Genomic DNA, 8,345 nt, shown 5'->3' with positions numbered 1-8,345 from the left:
AAACTTACATTACGTATAACAAATAATACCAGTTTTACTTATATTTGATGGTGTACTAAAAACTGTAAAACATTTAAGATTAAGCATTAGAATGTGGGAATTTATTGAACAATTACCTTACATGACGTTTTGCAACTAATATAAATACAAACTTTTTGCATTTTTCTGGTTCATTAAGCTTTATATTTGCATGAATGCAAGTTAAAACCGTTTTTCAACGAAAAAGAAGCGCGCTGAATTGCAAAAAGTTAAACAAACATTTGTTTAAAACACTACAAAACTAAATTGTTGCTTTAACACCTCTGATACTTAAATTTATTTTAGCTAGTAAATATTATTTTTTTAATTACCAAACTTAAACTAAAATCACAGCTTTAAGAGTTATTTACTTATGGACAGTTATTTTCGAAGAATTCTACTAGGCTACGTCGATTATTATAGTTTGTTTAACAAAAAAAAAAGCGCTTAAAATATTTGGTCCTAGGACCTAATGCACAAAAACCCTTTCGGTTATCGAGTCGCACACCACGGATACCTTGTCCTGGACAAGACACTATTATTTACACCTTTACTTACACTTGTCTACCTTACAAATAACTTTTGAATACTTATGCGTTATATAGTTTGACTGTTTAATAGAAAACTGAATTCCTTAATAAGTTTCATATTTATTATCCAAATCAGTGGTTTTCATAGTGTGCATTAAAACTGTTTTATTAAGCACAGAAAACTAAGTAAAGTGAAAAGTATTTTTATATGGCGTTTTTTTCTCTATTTCTCTGAAAAAAAGCGATTTAATACATAAAGTATTAGTTCTTAAAACGATATCTATATATTTAGACACTCAAATTATTAAAAAAAAAAGTTTTAAATATTAACCTGTATTTTCTTAGTCTATTATGAGCATGATTTATGCTCAAGTAACTTACAGTGCACTTCTAGAAAACTTTTTAAAAAGTTATAAACAACTGCTAATTTTTTACATGTGTAAAAAATTTTAGTATGTTTTTAAGAACCAACTACAGATAGTTGTATTTAGAAACTATGATTATTTTATTTTACAGCACACTTTCGTATATCTGCAAACAAATTTTATTTTTTATATTTTCTGTGCCATCTTGTTTTTTACAAAAGTTTTACAATATACTATTTGTGGCTTGATAACGTATGTGGCCTAATGACGGCATTGAAAGCTCTCTGAGTTGAACGTTGCAAAATCGCAATAAATAAAAAAGTATTTTCTCTCGGAAATATTTTTTTCTTAAAAATTTGCTGTATTTATTGGATATAGATTGACTTGTATTAGTTTTAAGGCGTAAAGGATTTACGTTAATGATCACTAATAGGTATGACTTAACTACTTTTTAGTTTTTTTACGCAATTTAATATGGTTTTCCTAAAGTTCCGATTATTTAAATTCAATTTTCTTAATGTCTTCCATGTTATTAAATATCAAATCCAAATTATTGTAAAACAACTTAAAAGAAGTAGTGATATCATGGAAGTTCCGATTATCACTACTTCTTTTAAGTTGTTTTACAATAATTTGGATTTGATATTTTATACCATTGAGACACACAATTATTAGCCAAATAACCAAAATTAATTGTTAACCAAATAAGTAATGAACTTGAAACGATGAATTAATAATTACAATATTTGTATATCTGATATAATAAAAATAATTTAACGAAAAACATTCATACCATCTTGTTTTATCGATATAACCTTCGTACTAAAGATAACTGAAGATCTTTAAATATATTAGTTCCCTAAAAATACATTTGAGCGAATAATATTATGTTTAATAATTTTACTAATAACAAAACGATATATAGATCAGAAATAGTTAAATTACAGAGTTTCAAAATTTCATATTTGATACCTGTATGTTTTGAAAAATAAAAGAGTATATTTTGATTTTTAGAAAATTTTAGGTTTTCTATCAAATCCAATCAGAATTCTCTTCTAGATAGTAACTTTTTTGAGTATTTTATTTATACTTGACTTGATGTAAGATTTAATACCAGATAAAAGTGTGCGATGGAAGTTTAAGATTTGACCGCCTATCTGAGATTAATTAATATCACTGAAACAGTTTTTTTATTTTAACTATTTGAAATAAAAATTACTAAAATTGTAAACTTTTTTTTTCAAGTAAGAATACATTTTTAATAATAGCGGCAGGATTTTGAAAACTAACTTTGGTGTAAAAAATTCCGCTTCATCTTGTTTTTTTTTAACGTTAATTGTTTCTTAAGATATGGCTAAAATAGGTTTCAAATTTTAGTGTTTTTTAGTAATTTTGAAAGTTATATTTTAATATTAAAAAAAAATCTTTTTACAATAAAAATCTTGTTTATAAGACCTACAAGAGATTTTTTTGAATACATACAACTTTTTAAGATGTGGCCCCTTAAACATGGTTTAAGAATTTGAATTGTTGTTTAATCAATTTTTTGATAGTTAAATATATACCAAATCTAAAATAACTAAATCAGGGGTCGACAAACTGCGGGCCAGATGCGGGCCTCAACGCCAAAATTTGCGGTCAGTGAGGCACTTTTCAGCTCATAACGTACATTTTTCAAAACAGTAAAAAAAAAAGCTTTGTGGTAAAAACTTACAGTTATGCTCTTAATCTATTAACTCACTGTAAGTGCTCTACTATCGCATTTTAAATTTAAAATTTTATATTTTTTTCAAAAGAGAGCCATAAAAATGAAGTTTAATTTAATTTAACAGATTTTTTTTCCATATTTCGATAAAAATAGACCCTAAGCGATCTAAGTTAAAGAAAATAAAACAGTCATAAGCGCTAGATATACGTCATACAAACATTAAAAAAAATGATGGGAATGTAAACAATGGCTTTATGTTTTTAGACATGTGTCTAGCTAGTCTTATGCTATTAAAAATAAGCTGATCCAGATTTATTTTTCAAAACTTTAAAAAAATTATGACTTAAAGAAAAAAAAGTATATGTTTACATTCTAATATAAAGTTTATTTTTCAGAATGATTTATTTATTTAATTGTTATTAAAACTAAAATATGCCATCGAAATAAATTTGTAAATAAATGAATTTGTTTAATATTAAAATGAAAAAATTGTAGCCAGTATTGATAACATATAGACAAAATAAAAATCAAGTTTTTCTAAGTATAATTCTTATCCAAAACAAAAAATAATTAATACTTATTAAAAAAAATATTTCCCTTTCATTTAACTTTAACCAGCTTTTAAAAATTACAAACACGATTTGTATCTACTTAACCATCAATCAAAACGATATTAAAATTTTAAAAACATTATAAAAATCTTAAAAGCATGTTAATGTTTCATTTAAAATATTATTTTAATCCTGTTATGTTGTAAGTGTTTTATTTGCAGTAAAAACTTACATAAAAATAAACAATACACGTGCAACATTTCTTCATGGTAAAACATTGTAAATCGTTTGTAGATTGAAACTGCATTTTTTTTAGTTGCGACTGGCTGACGAGTAAACCCAGGTCTCAGTATACTGAAGGCTTGTGGTCTGATGATCGAATTGTTGTGATCAAACCTTTATGTTAACTTGAGCTTGTCTCACGGCATACGAAAGTCCAGACTTAGGCTCTGTAGACTTTTGCCGATGTTTTCTTTGATTGTAAGTTAGTAAGCTACATTTATCGATAAGATTATGAATGCATGATTAGAATTTTCTTATTTGTTTTATTAATAAAAAACAAACACAACTATCACAAGGAAATACTATAAGCATTTGAAAAATAAATTATTTATAACGAGTATCTTTATTGCTTTTTCTAATAAAAAATTCTTTTAACAAGCTAAAAGTTATTGTCGCTAAATCTGTGCAAAATACTTTTTGTGTACACACATTTAAGGTAGTCTTACAGTGTATTACAATTTACAAAATATTTCAATTCATAAAAATTAACACACAGTTTCTACTTTAAATAAAACTACTAACGATGAAGTCATAAAAGTATCGTTTTTATGTGTGTTTAGAAAGCTATTTTTAGCAAATTATAGTTTAAAAACTATTAAATTTTAAAAGTTATGTGAATAAAAAAATAAAAAGTTGTTCCTTTTGGAAACGAAACATTCAGTAGTCTTTATTATTTTCAATACAATATTAAAGTACAAAAAAAAATTATAAAAATAATCTCTCGATAACATTTAAAGTTGCATTTTATTTTAACAGCGTAAATGTTGTTTAAAGTTTATACTCTATCTTTTACTTAAAAACATTTTTTTGCATTGTTGTTATCATTTTATTTTATAAAAATTAATCAAAGTATATTAGCTACGCTTTATCTGGTTTATCCGACATTAAAAAAAATTAAATAAAAAAACAGTTTTGAAATTTCAGACAAAGTTTTTTTTGTTCACGTATAAATTTGAGTTTTATTACAAAGACATTAAATAGTTTATAAAAAATACTTTTATTCATATACAGTTAGTATTAAAAATTATCAAGTTTAAAAAAAAATCTTTTAACGAAAGACTAAAACACATTGTAGAAAAAATAAGTACTGGGTAAAATTATTTTTTATTTAGAGTGTTACTTTCTTAGTTTTGAAAAAAATCTTTTCAAAAATATATGTATCTTAAAAAATATAACTTTCAGACATGTAGCCCAAACTTACCTTTAAAATTTCATTACTTTTCTAAACATGACGTATTGTTTTGTTTTATTTGCTTTTAATGACCAAATCTAAAAGATGTTAGGAAATTAATTTAAAATATATTACTGTTTTTTTTTTAGAAGCTGTTTTTAGCTTAATCAACGTATTATAAGAAATGGACAGCAATGTCACACCAGGAGGCGAACGAAAACTGACATCAACAACGACTCGTCAGGGTTCACTGATCACATTCAACGTAACTTTAATCAAATCGCTGTCTTGCGCTTTCTACATGGGGGAATTTATATTTGGCATGTTGTTCTGGGCGCTGCTAGCAAATCCCATAGGCGGAGGTTGGTACTTATACCTGATGTTTGTCGGGGTGCTTGCATGGGTGTTCACAATGTAAGTTTTTTCCATATGTTGTAGTTTTGTTGTTATTGTAGTTGTTTGATTTAATATACGATCTTTATGATACGGTAAATAGTCAAAATTAGTTATTTTTATTAGCTATGCAATACTCTGTTTATAAGTTAATAAAGGTTTATTGAAATAGAAAAACAATATCTAATAATTCATAGTTTATAGTTTTTCCTACTAAACTTGTGACACATGTTAACCTTACTAATACACAAACTTTATCTGATTTAGATTTTTTAAGATTTTTACGACATTACAATAGAAGCACTCGTGATTAAATTAAGTTATTTATTAGACTTTTGTACTAGCTAAAGTTACCATTGCTATTTTAAAACACATTACATATTTCATTTGTTGCTATGACAAAGTCAGTTTGGTCAAAAATTTATACTGATCGTAAATAAAATAATTATATATAAATAAAATAATATATTTATTAATTATAAATCATAATTAAATTTTAGAATCTGGTTAGTGCTCCAGGTATTCGGTCTTACCGTCCAATCATCAGTGATGTGGCAAATTATCGAGCTAATGCACCATTTTATATGGTTCATAATGCATTTTATTGCAAGCATTGGCATCAGTGTTAACGCAAATGGTTGTTAATTAAACGTTAATTCAAAAACAAAACAGTAATAATTAATAATAAATTACTAATTAGGTTATAACAAGTTGCAAGTGTCGGTGGCTTTCTGCTGGTTGGCTACATTCTGCTACCTTATTCACTTTGTCCTCAGTTTAAATAAATAGAGAGAGCGTAACAATACGAATTTTGTTTTTGGTTGCTTTTGTGGTTAAGTATATTGTGATAAATTATTTCAAATTAATATACCTTGTTTAACTACAATTTACAAACTTCGTAGTTAACAAATCGTTCTACATATTATTTAAGTGTTTTAAATATAGCAAATAAAAATACATAAAGTATAAAAACTAAATTTTGATTTTCTGGTGTAATTACTTAATTTTAGTTGAAAATTTTGTTTATATGTGACATCTTTAACAAAATGTAACGTTTTCTTCTTGTTTTTAAATTTAATCGATTAAAATTATTAAAGCATACAATTAATCTTGTTTTTTAATTTTAAAATATTGTTTTTTGGTTTACTACTACAAGTATTTTGAAATAAATTAGACCCGCGAAAACTTTTTTAACAGTCCTGCTCACATATTTATAGAAAAATTGGTCCGCGATTTATAAAAGCTACCGATCCCGGAACTAAATTGTTAGATAATATGATAAGTTTATCTACTTATCAGCATTTAATCATTATTTAAAAATTACTATTGTTAGATATGCTTTGTAAACTACTGAAAAAAGTAAACGTTTTGTTTGATATTATACTCGGGGAAAATTTCATTTGTATGAGATTTAGAACTTTCTGTAATCTGTCCTAAAAAAGAAAAGAAAAAAGAGTTGTGTTTTATTTTTTTGCTGCTCAAAAAATTAATCAACATTAATGATTTTAAATCAGAACTTTTAAAGCAGCACGCAAATAGTTTATAATAAAATCGTGAAACACTTACGGTTGATTAAATTTTAAGGTAACCTTATTATTTGTTTTGATTCATACCTCACTACAGAACTAGAAAGTAATTATTAGTGCTAATATATAATATTTGTTTTTCTTTAATGGTTTTAATTAACATTTTTTTTAAATTTAGTTTTTGCATAAAAATTGCACAAAGTTATATCTTATAGTAGATTGTTCGTAGTTTGATACAGCTTATACTACTATAATGAAAAGATAAAAAATCAGTACTGTAGAAGTATTTACCTAGTTTTAGTTATGTTTTGTATTACAGACTTTATCATTCTTGTAATTAGTTTGTGAATAAACTCAACCAAGAAAGATATATTTATTTAAGTACAGGAATAACTTTTTGTACAGAACGAGAAATAATAGTACAAACATTTTTTTTTGCATAAAAGTTTAAAAAAATTCTATAAATTTTATCATAGTTTTTAAAACAAATAAAATACTCAATGTTAATTTTCTCGTCATATTAGTATATAAGAAAAAAAAAACTTACTGAGATAAAACTTTTCTTAAACTTGTTTTACTTAAAACTATTTACAATTTGAAATACTAATGGTTATCGATTTTTAACTTTATATTAAAAGCAGAAGAGTAAAACTATTTCTTAAATACATATTTTTGCAGCAAGCTACTTAAGTCATGCTTTTCAGAAAACTAAACTGTTTTTTATCATAAAACAAGTTAGAAGAAAAATTCAAAACTAATGAAAAGTTGCTTGTTCTGTTAAGCATAACGTGACTTCTTTACGCATATACTTTTACAAAAATTTACAAATAAATTATTTCAGTCGTTTTATAATTTTACATACGATTCAATTTCAAATAAATTTTTAATAGTATTCTATTTTTGTATTTTAATCGTGATTAACAAAATTAGAATCTCTATTAAAATTTTATTTAAAAGAAATTATACTAGATATTATATAACATATTTATTTTTAGTTTAACTTCTTCTTTCTTTTGTTTCGTATAATTTATCAAAAATAAGTTGATCTCAAAGATCGGTAAGAGTTTTTAAGCTGTATTGAACGGTGCAGGTTGGAAGTGATCGCAGTGGGAATTCAATGTATACCAAATAAACTATATTTTATCTTTTATACAACTTTGTTAAAATAGCAATAACAATTTTCACCCGCGTACAGTTCACACCCAACCAATTATTATTTTTTATTTTTCACTATCACTGTTACCCCTCCTAACCCTTAATCGGTAAGCGGTTCTCGGATTCGATCGGGTTGGAATTGTGCAGTGCAGGTTGGAACTGATCGCGGATTGTCAGTGAGCACTGAGCAGTTCCTATTTTGTTTTTAGTTTACGCTTTTAAAATAAAAAGTCTATTAAATGAAAGAAAAAAAATAACTGAGTAATGGTTTAACTTAGTAAAATTTTATTTTAAATTTACTTAAAAACTTGTCTTATAACATAAAAATTAATACAAAGTCTCCTAAGCCTAAAAATTTTTAAAATAGAAGAAGTAGAAAACACTTTTGAAATTTAAAAAAATGTTCTATCTTAACTTTATAATTCGAAATAAACATTCCTATTAGCAAAAATGAAAACACTTAAAAGATTAATTTCAATTTTTTTAAAGAAGGTAAAAATGGTATAGAATAAAAAAATTTTACGTTAAAACTCATCGGTATTTTAAGCTAATATGTTAACTAATCATTGTATAATTTAATAATGTGGTTTATTGAAACACTTAAAGAAATTTCTTTTTGAATGATAAGCAATTTAATTTATTTTTT

This window comes from Thalia democratica, chromosome 1 (genome assembly GCF_965202585.1).
Source record: "Thalia democratica chromosome 1, ktThaDemo2.hap1.1, whole genome shotgun sequence".
Taxonomy (NCBI): domain Eukaryota; kingdom Metazoa; phylum Chordata; class Thaliacea; order Salpida; family Salpidae; genus Thalia; species Thalia democratica.
This window is presented reverse-complemented; position numbering follows the sequence as displayed.